This window comes from Schistocerca gregaria, chromosome 2 (genome assembly GCF_023897955.1).
Source record: "Schistocerca gregaria isolate iqSchGreg1 chromosome 2, iqSchGreg1.2, whole genome shotgun sequence".
Lineage (NCBI taxonomy): Eukaryota > Metazoa > Arthropoda > Insecta > Orthoptera > Acrididae > Schistocerca > Schistocerca gregaria.
Genome location: NC_064921.1, coordinates 311,114,312 through 311,138,569, shown reverse-complemented (window position 1 = coordinate 311,138,569; position 24,258 = coordinate 311,114,312). Strand labels below are relative to the sequence as shown.

Sequence of the window (24,258 nt, the reverse complement as noted above, 5' to 3'; positions counted from 1 at the left end):
ACTTTAAGTGTCTCGCTTACTAATGTAATTCCCTCATCATCACCTGATTTAATTTGACTACATTCCATTGTCTGCATTTTGGTTTTGTTGATGTTCATCTTATGTCCTCTTTTTAAGGCACTGTCGATTCCGCTCAACTTTTCTTCCAAGTCCTTTGCTGTCTCTGACAGAATTACAGCGTCATCGGTAAACATCAAGGTTTTTATTTCTTCTTTATGGATTTTAATTCCTGTTCCAGTTTTATCTTCTGTTTCATTTACTGCTTACTCAACATACGGATTGAATAACATCGGGGATAGGCTACAGCCCTATCTCACTCCATTCTCAACCACTGTTTCCCTTTCGTGCCCCTCGACTCATATAACTGCCATCTGGTTTCTGTACAAATTATCAATAGCCTTTAGATCACTGTATTTTATCACTACCACCTTCAGGATTTGAAAAACAGTGTTCCAGTCAATATTTTCAAAAGCTTTCCCTAAGTCTACAAATGCTATAAACGTAGTTTTGCCTTCCTTAACATGTCTTCCAATATAAGTCGTAGGGTCAGTACTGCCTCGTGTGTTCCTACATTTCTACGGAATCCAAACAGATCTTCGCCGAGGTCGTCTTCTACCAGTTTTTCCATTCGTCTGTAAAGAAATCGTGTTAGTATTTTGCAACTGTGACAAGTTAAACTGCTTTCTTTACAATTGGAAGTATTTTATTCTTCTTGAAGTCTTAGGGAATTTCGCCTGTCTCATACATTTTGCTCATCAGATGGAAGAGTTTCGTCATGGCTGGTTCTCACAAAGATATCAGTAGTTGGAAAGGAATGTTGTCTACTCCCGGGGTCTTGTTTGGACTTAGCTCTCACAGTACTCTGTAAAATTTTTCAAGCAGTGTTATATCTCCCATCTCATCTTCATCTACATCCACTTCCATTTCCATAATATTGCCTTCAAGTACATCGCCCTTGTATAGACTTTTTTCTGCTTTCCATTCTTTGTTTATAAATGATTTTCCGTCTGAGATCTTGATACGTGTGGTTCTCTTTTCTCCAATTGTCTCTTTAATATTCCTGTAGGCGGTATCCATCTTACCCTAGAGATATATGCTTCTTCATCCTTACGTTTGTCCTCTTGCCATTCCCGCTTAGCCATTTTGCACTTCCTTTCGACCTCATTTTGGGGACGTTTGTATTCCTTTCCGCCTGATTGATTTACTGCATTTTTATATATCTTCCTTACCATTTAGATTCAATATCTCTTGTGTTACCCAATGATTTTTGCTAGTCCTCGTCTTTTTACCTACTTGATCCTCTGCCATCTTCACCATGTCATGCCGCAAAGCTATCTATTCCTCTTCTAATGTGTTCGTTGTCAATTGTTCCCTAACGCTCTCTCTGAAATTCTCTACAACCTGTTGTTCTTTCAGTTTACTCAGGTCCCATCTCCTTAAATTCGTACATTATGAGGGGGAGCAGTTTCTTCATAACCAATAGATTGTGCTCAGAGCCCACATCTTCCCCTGGAAATGTCTTAAAATTTAATACCTTGTTCCTAAATCTCTGTGTTAGCATTATATAATCAATCCGAAGCCTGCTGATGTGTCTAGGTCTCTTCCACGTACACAGCCTTTGGTCACTATTCTTGAACCAAGCATTAGCGATGTGGAAAATACTACCAGGTGACTTCATCAATCATTCCTCATCCCCAGTCCATATTCACCTGTTACTTTTCCTTCTCTTTCCTTCCTACTATCACATTGCAGTCCTCCATGACTATTGAATTTTCGTCTCACTTTACTATCTGAATGGCAACGGCCTTGCCCCAGTGGATGCTCCGGTTCCCATTAGACCACCAAAGTTAAGCACTTGGGTGGGTGACCATCCGGGCCGCAATGCACTGTTTCCATTTTTCGATGTGCACTCAGCCTCGTGACGCCAAATGAGGAGCTACTCGACGGAATAGTAGCGACTCCGGTCTAATAAAACCATCATAACGACCGAGAGAGCGGTGTGCTGAGCGCACGCACCTACTATCCGTATCCTCAGTTGACTATGACACGGCCCTCAGATGGTTCCGATGGCCACCTGTCGCTACCGAGCATCGAGTGTGCCAAACAGATGACTGGTAGGACCTCCTCAGTTTCATAACAGAAAGAAGTCAGTTGCACACATATTTTTATATTTCTTCCTTACCAATTAGATTCAATATCTCTTGTGTTACCTAAGGATTTCTACTAGTCCTCGTCTTTTTACCTACTTGATCCTCTGCCATCTTCACCATGTCATGCCTCAAAGACGGAATCGTGTTACGTACACATTCACAGTGGACTACAAATAGTAAAACGATTGTAACATCAGTACCTTGAAACGACATAATTGCTGCCGCCAACATACAGACTGGGGAATTACTCTAATCAGCCGAACAGTCATTCAAATGTTACCCGACCAAGACGTGTTTGCCTTTAGGTATGGCAGCGGAATCTTAACACTCAGCGACGTAGCGCAGTTGTTAGCTCACTCGATTCTCACCCGGGAGGACGAAGGCTAAAATCGGCGTCTGGCTATCCAGATTTAGCTTGTATGTGATATCCCAAAATTGCTCCACGCAGATGCCGCGATGGTTCGTTCGAAAAGGGACACCAGGTGTCCTTCCCCATTTATTCGCAATCCCAGCTCGTGCTCCGACTGTAACAACCGTATTAAACTTAACTTGCCCTGCGTTAAAATTTTAGCACGTCGAATCTCTCCGTCCTACTGTCAAGCACGTGACGTTGTGGAGCCGAGCCGTCTTGAGCCAGTTCTTTCGTCTGCCTGGCTGGTTTATGGATACGCCGAATGTCGGTATTCCGGGCGACTATATTCACTCACTGATTTAAACTGCGTCTCTTGGTGAAAAAACTGCGTATTGCGACGATATTACTCTCATTCCCACCTCCGGATTGTCCGACACTAGATTAATGAATGTGATTGTGAACATGGCATACTACTCCGTCACACAACCGATTTTGACTAAAACTCAAAATGATTTCCGTCTCCAACGAAACCATTTTGTTACAGAGTTTGATACGTATCCCTCTCTTGTACACGTACATTACTTGTATTTGTCCATCGGACGTCGTATACAACCGTTAATTCAGAAACAGGAATGATACCAATGTAACAACAAGAATTTCATCCTCTCGAAACATTTCATATTATGTTGTCCAGTTCAACTTCCACTTGAACATACTGCAGAATTTGAATACGCTATTTTGACATCCACTTTTTGAGCAGTATAGTTGCATTTTCCCCTTGCTCCTCGTCGCATGTTTCTAATGTGCCTTATCTATAGATATTATGTCCCAAATTTAGAAACTATTCTGAGGAAGTGAATATTTTCAATCTTTTTTTTTTAAGTTCCTCTCCTTCGCCACCTCTTCATCTCAGAGTAGCGCTTTCAGTCTAACTCCTCCCGAATAGGCCATGAAGGCCCAAAGGTACCGACCGGCCGCCGTGTCATTCTCAGCCCATAGGCGTCACTGGATGTGGGTATGAAGGGCCATGTGGTCAGCACACCGCTCTCCCAGCGGTATATCAGTTTCCGAGGCCGGAGCCGCTACTTGTCAGTGTGCCTCACTTGGGCTGAGTGCACGTCGCTTGCCAACAGCGCTCGGTAGACCGGATGGTCACCCATCCAAGTGCTAGCCCAGCCCGACAACGCTGAACTTCGATGATCGGACGGGAACCGGCGTTACCACTGCTGCAAGGCCGTTGGCACTTTCAATCTACGTCATCAATTAATTGCTGCATGCACTCCAATCTGTCTTCCTCTACAGTTTTTGTAGTGTGCAGCTTCCCGCAGTACCATTCCGCAATCCATTCCCCCATGATTATTAGACTTTTGTCTCCTTTTACGTACTACATTACACGCTCGATACACTCATATACTTTATCTTTTCATCTTCAGCTTGCAACGCTGGCATGTATACCTGAACTATCGTTGCCGGTGTTGGTTTTCTGTCGATTCTGACTAGAACAACCCTATCACTGAAATGCTCAAAGTAACACTCTTTCTGCCCAATCTTCCTATTGATAACAAACCCTACTCCCGTTTTCTGCTGCTGTTGATATTACCCTATACACTTCTGACCCTAAATCCTTATCTTCTTTCCATGACACTTCACTGACCCCCACTATGTCTATTTTGAACCTTTCCATTTTTCTTTTCATGTTCTCAGCTTCCCTAAAACATTCATTTTAGAATTACTGCGTCGCCAAAATGAATTAGTATATGTCAGGGTTTGGGTCTGTCCCCAGAAGACGGCCACTGTAACCGTATCTGAAATGTTGGCTTCTCCAGTACAGCTTATTTTACGTTGTGTCACGCTACAATATCGAGAAATGTGCTGACCCTAGTCGCGGAAGTCTACACAATTATATTGAATTAGTATATGTTTTCGTAATATTGTTATTTAAACAAGTAACCCTTTTGTAGGACACACAACTGCACTTTCGTATATTTGCTGGGTTTTATAAAGAACTCAAAGCTTTCTGCATAGATGAAAGGTTAATTAATTTCGCTAGTGCTTGTTGGTTACATTCGTGGTGTTACTGGCGATATTTGCATGAAGTGGCTAGAGTTATTACCCTCAAACGCTTGTGTTGCTAGAAAGCGTTGTACCGTGGTTTATGGAATGATAAAAATGTACTGCCCACGTAACAGTGCGCTACCTGGAGAGGAAAAAAATAAGAGACTGCTGACATTAGTAAGCAATAATTTGTCTGCACGTACTGTGTTCCTACGCTGGGTACATTTCATTCAATTTATGATCGAAGGGGCAATGTACGACATTGCTCTTGCTCCCCTCCGATAAAAGAAGTGTGCGAGGTTTAACACAAAACAAGCAAAACTAATGCCACAAATTGGAGTTTTCACTTATTTCATACGGAAAATTTGCTCTCTCGTGTGTCTAACGCAATGGTATGTCACATTCATACCAAATATTCTCCACAAAATGATACTTATTACTTTTATTCTTAGCGCCAATAATACTGTAACACAGATTTTACTTTATACAGTATAAATTAAAAATAAGTCTACATTAAAGTCTCAATCATAACTAACTACAACAACTTGAAATGAAAATAAACATGGAAAATGCACAGTAATGTAAGTCATAATTTCCTAATAATGTGGATTTTTCTTGGAGCATTTCAGTTTGGGGACACTCTCGTCTGCGAGATTTGCCTGCAGTGAGTAAAGAAAACAGCCTACACTTATTGCCACCTGAGTATTTCCTGGAGACGTTGTCTCTATATTGACAGTTTTATTTAATTTATTAGAAGACGTCCAGTTAGTGTGTGGCTTGGAAATTCACGATATAATTCATTCTGATTATCTAATCCTTTTTTTCAGTCACTGTGTTATGCCCTGCCATCATCTGAAGAAGGCACGCAGACGACAGATGTGTGGGGCTTCCTAAAGTACCACAATTACACAATAATGACGATATCATTTCTGTTCTTGATGAGTATTGGGTGTACGTCATGTCATAAAATGAATCATGTGACTGATTTTTATTCCTTCTTTGATGTTTGGGGGAACTGTATACTCGGCGGTCTGCATTTCCAGCGTCCTGATCCCGCTTTCATTCACCAAATATCCAGTTTCGGATACTTTCTTTACTCTTTACTAGGTGGAGTACCTGTCGTTACCCAGTTCTATTGGTCCATCATTTTCTCCATTCCTCTACCTGTCTCCTACTCACCTCTCTCTGTCCACTTCCTACACACCCACTCTCTCCATCAGTCCATCCCCAGCCCCTCTATCCATATCCTCCTATCCCATCTGTCCATCTTCTCCTCGCCTCCATTCCGTCTCTTCATCCACCTTCAGTCCAATTTTGCCCCTGACCCCCTCCCCGCCCCTGTCTCTTTCTCGCAGCCTCATCTCTTTTTCAGTCAATCACCTCGCCCTGTCTCCTTGTCTTTGTAAATGTCTTCTTCTCTCCTCTCTCAGCCCATCTCCTACCTCGATCGGTCCATCTCCTTGCTCCCCATATCGATGCCCCTGTTCTCTTTCTCCCTCTCTCTCTCTGTCTATCTATTTCTACACCGTTCTCTCTCCACGTTATCACGAGCAATAGCAGGTTGCTGGCTATTACCTCCACAGTATTCCCTTCCAGATATTAAGTAATACGTGTACCATATTTGTTTGAAATCGATTCAGGTTCAAAAAATGGCTCTGAGCACTATGGGACTCAACTGCTGTGGTCATTAGTCCCCTAGAACTTAGAACTACTTAAACCTAAGGACATCACACACATCCATGCCCGAGGCAGGATTCGAACCTGCGACCGTAGCAGTCGCACGGTTCCGGAGTGCGCGCCTAGAACCGCGAGACCACCGCGGCCGGCAAATCGATTCAGGGATATGCTAGTTTACCTGCCGCTTTGCCCTCACACACACGTGCCAATTGTATTTCACAGAAATTTTAATATTTTGCACATGTGTTCTTACACGCATTTCAACTGCTCTTCAACGAATTTCGCCTGGAAATTACGTTTTCAAGCAGTTCAATGCTTATTACGTTGTATCTCCTGAATCACTTGTTGTGCAATGATATAATGTTGCAGGTACATTCACTGGCATATATGGAAACTGTCTGTGAAATGTGTTGCTAATAAAGTTGGTAGCAACGAAGTAGTAAATTTAATCGCTATGCGTGACGCTGCAGTTTTTCATTCTTCTCAATGTATGAGACGTCATATACTCTGGACTATGTCGCATACAATGGTATATTTTTGCAGGTACATTGAGAGGCACATGCGAATATTGTCTGAAAAATGTACCACGAGTGCAGTTGGTAGTAAAGAAGTAATACATTGAAATATCATGCCTGATGCCGCAGTTTTCTGCTTAAAAAGGGAAAATGTAGTAATCGATAAATATTTTTCCTGTCATCATTTTGCGGAAGTTCACAGAAAGAAAAAAATTCGTACAGGTTTGAAATCTTGTCTAAAGTTTGTTCTCGGTCGCTAAGTGATCTCATTCTCAAACAAAAGATGAATGCATTGCGAGAATTTACGATTCATTGGCTACATAACTTTTTCTGAAGTCCACAGGTATTATTTCGAGAAAATAAGTGATATTAGTGCCAAGTTTGAATGAAACAGGTGTAATGGTTTATGAGGAGATGTGGAACATAAACAGATACATACATACATAGAGGGGTGATTATACTTCAATTAAATTGACAGAGCGCTGAGTATGTGCTTCGATAAGTGTCGAAGTGATAAGGAATACCACTCAATCCACGATAAGAATGTGGCAGCACTGCGTTGATACCAATAGTCCTCACTTCGAACACCTTCTCTACTGGACGTTCAACGTATGTTTTTGACCTTCGTTGGTTTTCAAAGACCTTACTGTTACACGTCATTGGATTCGTCTCGATAGCCGCTATCAGAAAATAAGTACCAAACTATTGCATACCATTAAAAAAATTGACTTTCATGTACTTTCGGAGTGATTCTCGGTGGCAATAGTTAGTGACTCACCCTGTACATCGAAGCAACCCTGAAACTGATTTTACGTTCCGTCATCTGTCCATTGCCCGTGCAGAGAAATGGAAAAACATTAGAGAACATTAGATCTTCGGAGAGATTTGATGAAACTCGCCACTAATTCCTCTCTTGTGTCAATGTCTTTATTTTAGGTGATGATTTGTATCCAATACCCTCAACTATTTGTTGAATACATTCGAATCACATTATTTCACTAAAGTTTTCATCCTCTGCAGTTGCCTGAAGGAAGTCAATCCTTAATATCTAAATACATATGTCGTAATACTTTCCATTCATTTTGTCAATGTTATCCACTTTTTTTTCCTGCTCGCCGATTATGGGGAGAAGCGTCTGACTTCTAATTTTTCAGTGCACATGATGTTCAACATCGTTATGTGACACTACATCACAGACGCTTTGATTCTCCTCTTCTGCGGTTTTACACCAATCCACAATGCTGTGCTCCAAAGATACAATCTCAGATATTTATTCCTGTAATTAAAGCCGACGTTTGACAGTAGTATACTTCTTTTCACTAGGAATTACCATTTCTGGCTGTGCTAGTCTGCTCTTCTTGTACTACTTCGTGAGACGTATTTTACTTGGCTTACAATGTACCAGTTTCCTTCTTCTACTTCGTGTTTCACAGTTTTGATGTTAACCTTATGGCTAAACTCATTTTTGTTACTCTACATTTTGTTCGTCTTTTGTCGATTTACTCCGAATCCATATTGTGTGTTAATTACATTGTTCATTACAATAAACACGTCCTGCAATTCATCCTGACTTTGACCTTTAATTTAAATCATAATCTGAAAACTTTCCTTTAAGTAGATCATTGATTCCTCGATATCTCAGCAGCAGGACCGAAAGAATATTTTTCTGTCTTATTCCATTTCTAATCGAAGTACTTCGTTCTTGGTCGTTCATTTTCATGTCCTTTTATTGGAATATTTTATATATTACCCGTCTTTCCCTATCGGTTACATCTATTCTCCTGGTTTTCGAGAATGTTGACAATTTTACACTGCCAAACGCTTTTCGTAGGTCGACCAGTCTTATGACCGTGTCTTGATTTTCTTAAAGTCTTGCTTGCATTATACAGTCGCTACGCCAGAACTATCTCCCTTGCACCCTTCATGTTTTATAAAGCCAGACTATAATCGTCACGTAAGTGATCAGTTTCTTTCGCGTTTTTCTGCATGTTATTCGTGAATGCATCACCTGTTAAACCGACTATGCTATAATTGTCCCACTTCTTTTCCTTTCTGATTTCGAGATTGAGGCAGAATAGTTTTCCACAAGTCAGATGGTATGCTTCAAGACTCATAATTCTGCAGGCAAACCTGAGTAGTGCCTAGTGGTTTGATGGCCATTTCTCCAATCAATTCAGAAATTCCGTATTAATGTTAACAGGTCCTTCGGCTTACTGGATTGCAAGTCTTCTAAAGTTTTGTCAGAATATGATTGTAACACTGGATCCTCCGTATCTTCTATATCGGCTCCTATCTCTTCTATCACATCATCAGGCAGTTATTACTGCTCGTAGCACGCTTTAGTGTATTCTTCACATTTGTCTGCTCTTTCTCCTCTGTATTTAAAAGTGGAAATCGTATTGCAATCATAATGTTGCCGTGTTGTCTCTTAACATAATCAAAGGTCGTTTTGACTTTTACGTTGGCTGAATTAGTCTTTCTGACGATCATTCTCTTTCGATTTCTTCCCATTTTTCTTACTGACATCTCGCCTAGGTTTTCCTGTTTTTCCTCTTTATTTCATCTTTAAGTGAGTTGAATTGCTGTATTTCTATCTTCTCTGTACATTTTTCCTCTTCCTTCATTGGTCAAACATTTTCTTCTGTTACTCAAGCAGTTTTATGAGATACCTTCCGTTCTGTCCTTTGTGAATGTCTCTTTTAATTATGTTTGTTCCTTGCTAACTTACAAAAGAATTTGTGTAGATGCGAATGTAACACTAAGGCGTGATAATAAAGCTATGGTTTTGGAGGTACCTTTTAGAGAAATATAGCATAAGGTTTAAAGATTTCAGCAAGTAATGTTTACCGATATTCAATAAAACTCATATTTGAAAGGCGACTCTAGCTTCTTCAATGTCATTACATTAAATTACGTACTAACATTGCACAATGAATAGTCAGTATACAGTGATAAGTAACGTTCTACCACTTCGTTATAGTTCTTCCTTAAAGTATTTCATGGTTAGCACATATAAATTGTAAATCTGAAATTCTTCCAGAATATGAGACAAGCATACGCATCATGAACTTCTGTGTCCTGGAATTTATGGGAATGAAAATACTCTACTCCAGATTAAGTTACGGCTCCTTGCCTGTTCTAATTCGGAATCTGAAGGAATTAAATCTGTAGCCACTTGCACGATGTGCTGTTGAGATATACAATTCGCTGTTATGTGCATTGTATGTTTTAAGTGTTTATTTTCTTTTTTATCACGTGTAGTATCCATGTAACAATATGGTGCTGATTAAATGCCAGGCAGGACAATAGACGTATAAAACATATAAAACCTCGATTTATTTAGTTTTTGCGTTATCGACCGTTTCGAGCTTATGGTTGACTACTAGCTTACCACTTTCTTCTCACAACCTTACAAAAATTAAGAGCTTTGTGTAGAATGATCAACAGAAAGTAGCAGACGAGTTATTGTGAGATATGATTGTGTTGTCAGTTCTTTTCATTGGAAATCTTCAAAAATGGACTTACTGCTGTTGTATTACACGTTCGTAAACTATTCACCTTTGCCGGCAGTGAACGGAGAACCTTCTCAAGGGCCACATGATTGCAGGGTAAAGGGCACCCCAGCGACGTCTTTCTGCAGGAGGCAGACTTGTAACTAGCGGCTGAATGCGCTTTGAACCTCTGACAGAACTAACAAAACCGGGTAGCCACAATTATCGACTGCGGGCGTTCTGTTCAGTGGCGGTCTGTTTGCCTTTGCTGATGCCGGTCTAGAATGTTAGGAGCTGCTCCCTATAGCTGGTTGTTAATTGACGTACTTCGTGCAGTTATTCGCTTGCAAAATGGTTACTTGGCAGATGTCGGCGAGTAGTTTATAGCTGACGTTAATAATCTGCGATAACTATAATGTTACTGTCTGTACTACCAACCTGCATTTATCGTTAACGACGTTAAGTAACTGGTTCCCCGTAAGAGATGAAATTTTTTGACTGTCGACTATGGTGATGTTTGGATAGCAAGATAGTGAGAGACGTAGCAATTAATATTGCTTTTAGGCTCTGCTGAATCCTTTGTACCAGTGAGAGGAGAAACAGTAGTGGCAGTCGCAGACAATAATAAGATAAAAAGTGGTTTTAGGAGTGTAATAGTTACACAGAGATTGAAAGATTAGCACAAGGTAGAAAACCCAGGAAAAGACTGGTGACCTTAAAAAAAATTCCCAAACACCAAATATCTTAGGACGACACTTTCTGTGTACGACGTGGTGCAAAACTTTAGTACCACACCTCTGTGGTGGGAGAATGAGGGAGAACGTTACACTTGGAATAAGAGTCTGAGAAACATCTAGGATCACTTTACATTGTCAAACGATTTTTCCAGGTCGACAAATACTATGAACGTGTCTTGATGTTTCTTTACTCTTGCTTCCATTGTCAACCGCAACGTCAGAAGTGTCTCTCTGGTGCCATTACCTTTCCTAAAGCCAAAATGATAGTCGTGTAGCACATCCTCAATAATAGCTAGTATCCTCAATGGTGGTGTTGGACGGTTTTGAATCGGTGCAGGGTTTGAGTCGTTGCTCGTTCCTGCAGCCCTCTGTTCCGTTGACAGCTCCATCTGATTGTCGTCAGGCTGTGAGAGGGAGTATTAGTTATGCTGTCTTTTTGTGATGTCCTTCGTGAGACTGTTTTGTATTTTATGCCCGATAATTTACGGACAACAAGACTTTTGGTCTTACCCCTGATAGGGTGGTCGAGCATCAATGTTCGGTGGCCTAGAATCTGACGAATTTGGTAACTCTGGCTGCATTACGTGGAATGCCCTCTCCCTTATCAGTGGTAGGAGTTATTTAGCGTGCTCTTCTCGGAGTCTTCTGTCCTGGGAGGTGCTACCGTGGCTTGGTACGCAGGTAGCTGTTGAATTATCTGAGGAGGAGGAGGAGTGTGTGTTTCTAGTCTAACGTTCCTGCTTGATTTCGGCTGCCTGGTTCCCTCATCCTACCTGTGCCTGAGAGATCGAGGGATGACTTTCCTAAGGCGGGGGCCTTATGCTCCATTGTCCTGCTCGCGAGCTGCGTGTGCCGCGTTCGTTGCCCGGTTCGTCGTAAGACGTTGTCCTTTATATGTTCGCCATTACCATGGTCGTCGTATATGGAGCGACCGATGAAGCTGTGGGAGGCTGAAGCTCCGCCGGGCAGCGGTCGGCCAACTCTTGCGCAGCCGCACGCATTTAGATCCGTCTTCTGTGGCATCACGCAGCTGACTATCGACAAATTACCCACTCCGTATTTTCACACAGAAATAGCCTGCAGTCAGGCGACCAATCTGCAGCGTGCTGCTGTCGTTGCTGCCGGCAAGTCGCATCGACGGAAACTTCAATGAATTTTAAGCATATATTGACATTTGTCAGTTCACGAACGATAACTACGTCCAGCACATGTAATGTCAGTTGAAACGTGGAGAGAGGCTCAGTCCAGAGAAATGTGTCTTTTCTGTATATCTTGAAGTTTTCGCTTAGTCGTCTTCCGCAGTCTTGGAAGTCTACTCGGCTTTTTGTAACAGAATGATGTATTACTGACGCTGCGTGGTTTTGTAATCTTTGTGAATCCTGCCAGTTGTTGTGTCACTTAGGAACTACTGCAGAAGGCGATTCAACGGAAACAACTGAGATTGTATTAAAAGTCTGTTGTGTTGTTGCCCCTCTCTGCCGGATCACATACGACAGCAGTCAAGCTTTGTTTGGTCTGGCGTTCCGATGGAAACTATAGTCCAACAATCTCAGCCCAACAACATCTCCCATCAAGTTGTTTTCATCCTTTCGGTCCGTTAAAGACTCACTTGGCTCGTCACCACCCCATCTGATGCCATCGTTCAGGAGGCTGTTGGTAAGTGGTTCCTAGATCTGGACACTGAATTAGGTCCAGTTTGACAAATTTGTTTAGAGAAGTAGGGGGAAATGTGAAGGTTCTCATACGTCGGTCGACCAGCTACCCTTGCCCATTACGCCAGACAGGTTTCAGGAACAAAGGGTCGATATGGTACATGTCCTGAAGATACACTGCATGACAAAAAAAGTGTAGCACCTAGAAGGGAAAGAGGAAAAGAAATAGAACTTCACCGGTTTATAGAGTAGGTTAAGTTACAGCAGTGATCACAAAATTGAGTCAAATTAACAAAGAACTTGGAGGAAAATGATGTTGTACCGTCTCTGGCTTGGATGTATGCTATGGTTCGGTTTCGAAGCGTGTCATAAAGTCGTATTCTCTCCTACGGCAAGCTGGACTCCTGTATCACTGATATCCCAGATACTGCCGCTGGGATGAAATTAACACCGCAGTTGGTCCCAAGCATTATATCGGAGACATGTTTGGGGAACTTGCTGGCCACGGGGTTAACTCAGCATCATGCAGAACGGTCATTTAGACAAGTTCAATGTGCCGACGAACATTGTGGTGCTGAAAGCTGACACCATGACACGATCGAATGAGAGGCGACACATGAGGGTGAAGCTCAGCAGTGGTGTACCACTGTGCATCCAGAATTCTCTCCGTCACTACCATCAATGACCTGAAACCATATCTGAGGGCTTCCCACGCAGTGACGCCAGGAGTTAGACCATTGCGCATCTCTATAATTTTGTCCAGCTTACCTCCGAACTCGTCGACGTCATCCAGGGTCCTGCATCAACCGAATTTCATCTCTGAACACATTGCAACGCAATGCATGCTTCCCTGTCACAGCAACGCTCCAAACTCGGCTGTCCCTTGTCTGGCTGCTGACTGGTGATACACCAGGATCAACGGTGCAGAATAACAGAATGTTAAGGGGGTCTGTTACTAGTTCTCGGACTGCAAGAGCATATATGGTCGGATTACAATACTTGGTGCACAAATAAGGCGCCTTTCCTTGCGGTGGTCGGACGTGGTCAACCGTGTGCTTATAAAGTATGCCTCTCCTCACGGCCCTATGCAGTCCAACTTCGGGCTACTTTCACATCGGAATTCCTCACAAATCTACCTTGAGCTGATAACGCTGGCTCACATAAGTAGGCGGCGTCTTCGTGTCCATCACAGTGATCACTCAGCATCTGCTGCTCTTTACGCCCCTTGTATTCCCTATTATGTCTCGTAGCAACAATAAAACGAAGAAAAGTAATGCACTCTGCTGGTATTTCTTGCTGTCACAAGGAAACAACTCCGTTCATTTGCATACCTGCCTGTGGCGTGCACACACATTGCAAGTTACCGAGCGAGGTGGCGCAGTGGTTAGCACACTGGACTCGCATTCGGGAGGACGACGGTTCAATCCCGTCTCCGGCCATCCTCATTTAGGTTTTCCGTGATTTCCCTAAATCGTTTCAAATGCCGGGATGGTTCCTTTGAAAGGGCGTGGCCGATTTCCTTCCCAATCCTTCCCTAACCCGAGTGTGCGCTCCGTCTCTAATGACCTCGTTGTCGACGGGACTTTAAACACTAACCACCACCACCATTGCAAGTTGCATTGCCATCTGACCACGTCTCCTGGATGCTTCCCTTTATTGTTAGTCAGTGTACGTAACATTGCCTTAGTAATTTCATGTATCTCTTTGGTATACTGAATAAACTTTTTCTCTCAGATAACATCGTTACTTTCTGAAGTATCATCATTTTTTTTGTAAAAAGAACTCTAGTATATTCATTTCAAATTCTAAATCGTTGTCCTCATTGATAAAATCCTCTTAGTGGGAAACACTAAAGTCTTAACAACCCTGTTGACCAGTCTTCGTTATCTGCAAGGTACACCAAGGTAGCGAGAGGCTACTGTGGTGACTTAAGCGTCCTGAATGTGTTTGTCAAGCTCTTATGTGGAGGCATACAAGGATGAGAAGAAACACATGACGCCACACCGTTTCCTGAAGTGGTGCTATCTATTTCTTCTTCCTGCATTTGGCTCATAAAGGGAAATATAGTTCTTGAACAGCGACATAGCGATCCTACTAGACACATTTCTTAGATAAGGTATTAAATGTACAAAAATAGAGAACAGAATACAATGTGATCGCGACATATGGCCAAGGAGACTATATGATCTCCATTCTGAGATGCAGAGATAAAACGAGGCAAAACAGATCTGACGGTCGGCCAAAGAAATCGATTGTTTCATGGCCTTAATGACTGTCGTCGCAGATATTCCGTCTATAAAATAGGTCCACACAGATGAAGGGTGTTGCAGATACGATATTCAGTGCTAGTGATGAACATATCGACCATGCTTTCTGTGGTGTTGTACACTACAGACACCATTCAAAGTCCAGAGGGCGGAAGCAACACAAGTGACTGTCCTGCCATCCCATTACCGTCTCGTGGACACACGCACTGCTGGCATTGCGAAGAGCGACCCGGCTTAGGACGATCCAACACTGACACCAGCCATTCTAACCGTGTTCACTTGGAGCCTCCGCAGTGTTACTGTTTTGTTTCTATGTTACTGTGAGTGTTTATGACGAACGTGCCTATATGACGGACTAGTGTGGAATACTATTTGGATTTGCAGGAGAATGTTAGGGAGACTAAGTCACATACGTATTACTTGTGATTCTAATTATTTTAATCTGAGTCTGAGCACCCGCCTTTTCCTCGGAAACCACCCTTGGACGGACCCAAGACTTTCCACCTCACTAAATGTCCCAGACTCTACGGAACAAACTACGCATATCAAAAAAGTTTTGCATCATCCCGGTTCCCAGAGCTACTGAAGATAGCCGTTGACTGTGGAAAATGTATCACAGACACTGTCCCTTTGACCAGAGATGTTACCAAACCCGCCCGAAGATGTAAACGACCATGCAGCGTGGTACAGATTGACCAGACAAGGCTCAACAACATGCTGAATGGACCGCTCAGGATGGTCATCACGTTCTCTTTACCAATGAGTGTGGCATATGCCTTCAACCAGATAGCCGGTCAAGCCGAATGCTTTTAACACCTTGTCTAGCGAGTGCAGAAAGGTGAAAGTTCCCTGCTGTTTTGGGGGTTGCGTTATGTAGGGCCGATGTACACGGCTGTATGATACACGAATGCCATCCTCCGCCAGATAATGCAGCCATATCGGCAGCATATTGCCGAGGCATTCGTCTTCATGGACGAAAATTCGTGTTGCCATTGTGCAAATCTTGTAAATGACTTCCTTCAGGACAACGATATCGCTCGACTAGACTGGTCAGCATGTTCTCCAGACATGAACCCCATCGAAAATGCTTGGGATTATTTGAAAAGAGCTGTTTATAGACGACGTGACCCGCCTACCACTCTGAGAGATATAAGCTGAATCGCTATTGAGGAGTTGGACAATGTGGACCAACAGTGCCTTGATGATCTTGTGGATAGTATGCCACGACGAATACAGGTATGCATCAGTGGAAGAGGTCGTGCTACAGGGTATTAGAGGTACCGGTGTGTACAGCAATCTGGACCACCACCTCTGAAGGTCCCGCTGTATGATGGTACAACATGGAATGTGTGGTTTTCATGAGCAATAAAAAGGGTGACAATAATGTTTGTGTTGATCTTTATTCCAATTTTCTGCACAGGTTGCGGAACTCTCGGAGCCTAGGTGATGCAAAACTTTTTTTGATGTGTGTGTATTCACGTAGCAGCAACTTAGAAATTAGAAATTCTCTTTTTCTGGTAACTGTGGTGTGTAGCAGCTTTTCGGTAACCTTTCACCAAAGACTGACAGCCCAACATGAGTCTGTAGGATGGTGTCAGCTGGGGTACCAAAGTTGGAGATCAAAAACTCTTTGTAATACGAGGGGCGTTCAATAAGTAATGCAACATATTTTCGTTCTAAAACCAGATTTTTTTGTTCAGGATTCCAATACGACATACAATTCCCCATATTTAGGCTATAAAATCCAATTTTTCTACAAAATCTTCCTTATGTGCGTCGACCTTTCGCTACTTACTGGTGGGGACTGTATGCCAGCACGGTACCAGCCTACTGACGATGTCGGAGCCAGCAACTTCAATCGTCTGTCCATCATCCACCTACTGCTTTCCGAGGAGTGCTCCCTTCACTGTGCCAAACGGATTTAAAACTTGAGGTGCGAGATGTGTGCTGTAGGGTGGATGGGGAAGAACAATCCAATGAGGTTGGAGTCTTCTAATGAGCGCAGAGTTGTGTGAGACTCTGTGTGTTGTGGAGAGGAAGAAGGTCGTTTGCATTTTTGCGGTGACGAACACTCTGAAGCCGTATATTAAATATCCTAAGGGTAACACAATGAACTTCAGAATTGATTTTGCACCATGAAAGAGGACATCAAACAGAATATCCCTTGAGAGTCCCAAAGACCGTCGCCAAGAATTTACCGTCTCAGGGTGAGGCTTTGAAATTTTTCTTCGGAGGAGAGGTGGTGTGGAGCCATGGACTGTAATTTTGTTTCCGGTTAGAAATCATGAATTCATAATTCGTCGCCTGTGGCGATATTGACAGAAAATTGTCACCAGAAAACCTATAACGAGCAAGAAATTGAGCACTGACAGTCCTCCGTTGCTCTTTATGGTCTTCTGTTAGGCGGAGAGGAATTCAGCAGGCACACACCTTCGAATACTAAAATTGGTGGACGAGTTTGTCAGTACTAACAACAGAGGCGTCCAGTTGAATAGCGAGGTATTTGACTGTGATAAGTCGATCATCTCAAACTAGAGTATCCGGATGATCCACAATGCAGCATTCACAACAACGTGGGGTCGGCCGCCATGCGGGAACTGGACAGGTTTACGTTTGCTTGTTGCGTTGATGACCGACGTTTCGCCCAACGACTCACCGTGCTTATGTTCATTTCCAATCCTCCGTAGAAAATCTGAATATCTGTGATGCTGTGGTATGCCGTCAAAAGAATCTCAATGACAGCTGTCTGTTTGGAATGCATCTCCGTTACAGACGTCATTGTGAACGCAACTTACAGCACCACCACCTATCAGAACTTCATAAAACTGCAGTAACTGAAGTGGGAAGAAATTCCGCAATTTTTCAACCGAAATGCATCGATAAAAAATATGTTGTTGTGTTACGGATCGAACGGCCCTCGTAACTTATTTTTTAGAGATGATATTTAGGGCGTTTTAAAATCATAAGATTTCACAAGAACTTGAGGAAGATGAAATAGCTACATGTGCGAAGCATGTCGTCAAAAATAGGTCGGATTCTAATCAAGCACAAATTTAAAGTGGTATTTCGATTTCAACAAAACCCATCAATTCTTTTGAATCTCGTCAAGGACAAAATGTCTTGTGACTATGGCCTCCCGTCGGGTAGAACGTTCGCCGGGTGCAAGTCTTTCTATTTGACGCCACTTCGGTGACTTGCACGTCGATGGGGATGAAATGTTGATGATTAGGAAACACAACACCCAGTCACCGAGCGGACAAAATCTCCTACCCAATCGGGAATACAACCCGGGCCCTTACGATTGACATGCTGTGGCGCTGACCACTCAGCTACCGGGGTCGGACATCGTCAAGGATGACTTGATACTCTACAAGGTCATGGTCTACAATATCCACTGCGAGTGTAGCCTTTCATACATCAGACAGACGACGCGTACAGTCGATAATCGATGCACGGAACACCAAGCTCTTACACCACAATGAATTGGCTGTGACAGAGCAGTGTATCGACACTGTAGACTCTATGGTGCGCGACGTCGTGAAAATGCTGGCGTCGACTAAGTGATTTAGAAAACCGCCGATAAAGCAATGAAAATATGTTTGAAGAAAGATTTAATTAGTATATATAGGAGTTTCAGTATGGACAAAGAATGGAATTGGGCACTTTCTTTGATTAATCGGGAAAGACGCATCTATAGCGCGGCTCGATGCATATCCCAGGATAGATGAAGCGTCTAATCATAGATCCAGGTTATGCGAAATTCTTTGGCGCCGAAGGCCTGTGGCCGTTGTGTACCAAAGAACAGACAGAAGTATTGCAGCTTCAGTCTCTCCGTTCACTTGAAATGAGGCTGGAAGATGTACGGCCGAAGTATGTTGAGGAAGTGGGTTATATGCGGCTTAAGGTCGGAAATCTAATGAATCTAATATGTCGATCTTTTTTATAATCTGTATAGAAAACCATACTTTTATCGGTTATAAATTTCAATTTTTTGCCCATAATTTTTTATTTTATAAAGTAAAATAAATGAATGAATACCCTTTCCTATGACATTTATTTACATTTTCAAGTGTGTTTACGACGTCTTCCACCCTTGGATAAATGGTTGAGTTGCCTATTACAGGTATGCTCGAAATCGGATATAAATGTAGCTAGTGATTCTTTCTCAGACTAGGACACTCCAGAAGCTCCTGTACAAATGAGAAGCGTTATCCAGTCCTACGTAAAACGCTGCGGTCGTAGACATTCCGCGAGTGGCCTTCTGCTTACAGTTTCTTAACTTCCTACGAGAAAGTGTTTCCCGTTTATATTTAAACAAATTCACGAACTGAGAACTAGGGCAACGCACTGCTAAACTGAATGTTTCCTTGTATTTGGTGTTGACTGCAGTCAGTCGTGCAAGGGAATCTCGACACTGTCAGCAAGTTTTTTCTACTCGGCTGAGTATTCCTGTTTTGCCCATTAAAAGTTTTTGATGACAAGGATAATCCTAAGTAAAAGATTCAACAGAAAAATTAATTATCTGTTAGATTAATTAAGACAACTTCCGTCGTCGTCGAGCAGCTTTCAGGAGCTACTTTTATTTGTGATGGTAATAGATAAAGGAAAGGTATTTTCGACCCACCTTTAAATTCCGCAAAACCTGTGAAGCGTGTTTTCATTGTTCAGCGCTTGCTGTGATTACTAGGGCCGGCGTGGATAGAAATTATCTTGGCTTACAGACAGTGGTCGACCAGCAGTGCGCTTCGTCTTACAAGACTTCTGAAAATCTGCAGTTTCGGGAGGTACATCAGGGGTGAAATGGCCTATCAGCCAAACAAGCCCTTCTTACATTACTGTCACTTATTGATTCACGGTGTCTATAATTACAGTACCAGTTTCAAAACTCTGCGGAAAGAGATCTACACTGAAAGACGTAAAATTTCGAACAGCATATTATTATCCCAAGAGAATATGTCATGTAACAAAAAATATGCAACGAAATTTTTTCCAATAGATAGCGCTATAAGATTTTTAATGTAAATCTTGGCAGCTACAAATGACATAAGAATCGCTATACGACGGCTATAATTTGAGTTGCACATCACACCATCCGTATTCTTCAATGTGTATGGCTGCACAAGACGGAAATCAACAGTTGTGGCACTACTCGTTAGGTACACGGTAACGTCGCACTACATCAGGTATGAAAAATAGATTTTCAATTGTCCTGAGGCCAGAAACGGCATACAAAGCAATATGACATCGCTTTTTACACTGAAGCGCCAAATAACCTGTTACAGGCACGGGTATTCATACACAGATATATGTAAACAGGCAGAATACGGCGCTGAGGTCGCACCGCCTATATAAGACAAGTGTATGGCACAGTTGATACATCTGTTACTGCTGCTACAATGGCAGGCTCTCAAGATTTAAGTGAGATTGAACGTGGTGGTATAGTCGGAGCATGAGCGATGAGACAAAGCATCTCCGAGGTAGCGGTGAAGTGGAGATATTCCCGTACGACTATTTCACGAGTGTACCGTGAATATCAGGAACCCGGTGAAACATCGAATCTCCGAGATAGCCGCGTCGGAAAAAGATCCTACAACTATCGTTCAACGTGACAAAAGTGGAACCCTTCCTCAAATTGCTGCAGATTTCAATGCTGCGCCATCAACAAGAGTCAGAGTGCGAACCACGCAACGAAACGTCATCGATATGAGCTCTTGGAGCCGACGTCCCACTCGTGTACCCGTGATGACTTGCACGACACAAAGACTTACGCCTCGCCTGGGACCGTCAACACCGACATTGAACTGTTTGTTGATGGCTGGAAACATGTTGCCTGATCGGACGAGTCTCGTTTCAAATCGTATCGAGCGGAGGGACGTGTACGTGTACGGAGAGAACCTCACGAATCCATGGACCGTGCATGTCAGCAGGGCACTGTTCAAGCTTGCGGAGGCGTTATATTGGTGTGGGGCGTGTGCAGGTGGAGTGATATGGGACCCCCGACACGTCCAAATACGACTCTGTCAGGTGACACGTACGTAAGCATCATGTCTGATCAACTGCATCTATTCATGTTCATTATGCTTTCCAGCAGAAAAATGCGACGCCCCACACGTACAGAATTAGTACAGAGTGGCACCAGGAACACTCTTCTGAAGTTATCCCCTTACATGAGCATATCTGAGATGCCTTGCAGGATTCATGGTGTCTGTCCCCCCCAGCACTACCTCAGACATTAGTCGAGTGCATGCCACGTCGTGTTGCGGCAGATCTGCTTGCTGTCGGGGACCCTACACGATAATAGGCAGGTGTACCAGTTTCTTTGACTCTTCAGTGTAATTTTCCTGTGGCCAGAAACTGCATATGAAGCTAAATAATATCGGTTTCTAATTGTTGTGAGACTATCAGAAGACATGATCAATATGCCGTTCACCGTTTTCTGAGACAAGCACTGTTCAAGAAACAGCAGGTTCCTCAAAAGCCCATAATACTTCGGGGGTTACGTTCAGAATGAGTTGTGTAGTGCGTGCCTTCAATTCAGATACGTTCGAAACTGGAGTAATAAGTACAACATTTTTTAGATAATCCTACAGCCAGAAGGGACTCGGATTAAAATCAGGTGATCTGGAGGGCCAGCCTGTAGGGAAACGGTTGATAATTTTAACATTTTCGAAATGCTTGTGCAGCAGCTGCTTCACTGGCTGCGCAATGTGTAGAGGAGCGAAATCTTACATAAAATTAATCCCACCCACATATCACGCTGTTGAAAGGTTGAAACGACGTTGGTGCACAGAAGACTCTTACGCGGTTTACAAGTGACGGGATCCACAGGACTCACTTCCTGGAGAAAATATGGCTCTCCGCTAAACGATGCCATCAACCCGCACCACACAGTGTGGCGTGAACTGTTACCGGCCAATGTGCCTGCTGATTTTATGCTGCCCGTATTTTGCAATGGAGCGTATTGACATATCATTGGAAAACGAGCTCCGTCTGCCAGATGAATGTTCCGTGACTATTCACTGCCTACTTCCAAGCGAGCAAGACACTCCAGAGCGAACGTTTGTTTTTCTGGTAGGTCATAAATTGTATGGACAGCAAAGCAGGATGTTTCGGAGGATTTTATGAGCCGTGGTAGCAAGCATTTCCAACTTTCGGAAAGTTCCCCGTGCACTGCATGCCTGTACAACACCGCTCGACCTATCCTGCAATGCTGTGGCCACAGCTTCGACAGACTTCAGACCAACTGCTCTCCTCCGTCTGCCATACTTCACTTCAAAAGAACCTATCTTTGTGAATTTTATAAGCATTTCCTCCAGACTCTTAGCCACCGTCGGACCTATGCCATTCTCTCATCCCTGAGTGTGTGTGGAACTTCTGGAGTGCTATCGGCGCAAGGTCACCGTTCTTTTAAAAGAGCTTTACCAGCAGCGCGCGACCCTTCGTGGATAGAATCAAGCTTGGCTTCTCGGATTCCACGCGTCTGTCGGCATGCATATACTGATGCTTACAGTGCCATTTATTGGTCACATTTTCGTGAATTTCTTTTTGTGCCATGACGTTTTCCCTGCATCAATAATAAGCTTTTCAAATGTGACGACACTCTGAGCAGCTGTTCTCTTTCTATAGCGTTTAAGTCCTGGAGCTTTATTTATGGACACCAATTATATTACACTGAGAATACTAAGTATTTTGCGAATTGTTTGTGTATATTAATTCTCCTCAAGCGGTAGCTCGGTGTTATGACCAAATGTCTCTATAAGGCATCGTAGCTTTATTTATGGACACCAAGTATATTACACTGAGAATACTAAGTATTTTGCGAAATGTTTGTATATATTAATTCTCCTCAAGCGTTAGCTCGGTGTTATGACCAAATGTCTCTATAAAGCGTCATAGTATTGGACGTAATATGCCACTGTTTTCCTCCGACATATCAGCTTACCCGGTACTCATAGAAGAAACCTACATTTTAATATAGAATATGAACCACGATGGAACTCAGCATTTTCCACGTTAACAAATCATTGTCATATGTAAAAAAAAATGTGATAAGCAACCAGCTGAGGATTAGAAACTACACGTTTATACCTTGTGCCTGAAATTTCCGCTTTTAGCTTACATGCCATTCTACGTAAACTAACACTACGAAATGACTAAGTTTTCTGATGAATTTTAGTGCCATAACAGGTCGAAAGAAATAAACTTCGTGGCAGCATGAATTTCACACCCTAAACAGGCACTGAGATGAAATAACGTGTATACGTGTGTGCCAGTAGACCTCGCGCCCTGAGGGTTCTTCGTACAAAATTCATAAAGCATTTAGGTGAATATAATAATTCCATGTGACTCTATGACCTTGAGCAGGTCTCACTGTTAGATGTTACTTCTCCCAAACGAACCCTACTATCCATCCGGGGAATGGAGACATACAGTTTAGCGTGGAACCATAGGTCGTTTCTAGTAACGTTGAGAGGTGAAAGTTAGGTTAGAACGAAGGCTGAAAAATCTGTTTTCCAAACGAGATTTTATTTTCAGATAAAGACGGAAGCACACCAATGTTATTTTGCACAATTCGGTCCTTGTGGTAGGAAAACATTAATAACATATCGTACATTAATGAAAGAGCAACGGCCTTGCCGCAGTGGATGCATCGGTTCCCGTGAGATCACCGAAGTTAAGCACTGTCGGGCGAGGTCGGTACTTGGATGGGTGACCATCCAGGCCACCATGCGCTTTTGCCATTTTTCGGGGTGCACTCAGCCTTGTGATGCCAATTGAGGAGCTACTCGACCGAATAGTAGCGGCCTCGGTCAAGAATACCATCAGTACATCTGTAGAGTGGTGTGCTGACCCCACGCCCCTTCTATCCGCATCCCCTGTGAGGCTGACACGGCGCTCGGACGGTCTCGGTAGGCCACTCGTGGCCTGAAGACGGAGTACATTAATGAAAAGAAATCCTCCTTCCCTGCGTAACAAACAAAATGGCCGCAAACCCTCCGACGTATGCGAGTTGCTGCAAATTGTTACTCTAGTTCGAGTACCTGACCTCTCGTTTTCTTCTGACGTGCTTTACCGCTAGACCACCTTGCCAGAGGTGTAACAGAGAGTTCATTTTATCTGGAGATTCCGATGAGTGAGTTTACGATTGGCAATATATGTGGCATATAAGGCCGTATATTTCGATCGCATTGACTTAGAAGCTTGAATTTTTGACACAGTCAAGGGACCGTAGACCTTGAATGTGGTATACATTTCAACTTCATACCTTTACCCGTTCCTGAAGAAAGGGGTCATAACAGTCTGAGAGGCAAGAAGACAGACAGACGAACGGACAATAAAATGACCCTATAGAGGATCCATTT

The 24,258-nt window shown here is 43.0% G+C and overlaps 1 protein-coding gene and 1 pseudogene across 2 annotated transcripts in view; one reads left to right on the top strand and one right to left on the bottom strand.

Annotated features, from left to right (window-relative positions):
- LOC126336137 (suppressor of lurcher protein 1-like) overlaps positions 1-24,258 on the bottom strand; it is a 659,041-nt gene that overhangs the window by 615,134 nt on the left and 19,649 nt on the right. The window lies entirely within an intron of this gene.
- LOC126337353 (5S ribosomal RNA) lies at positions 23,520-23,637 on the top strand (annotated as a pseudogene).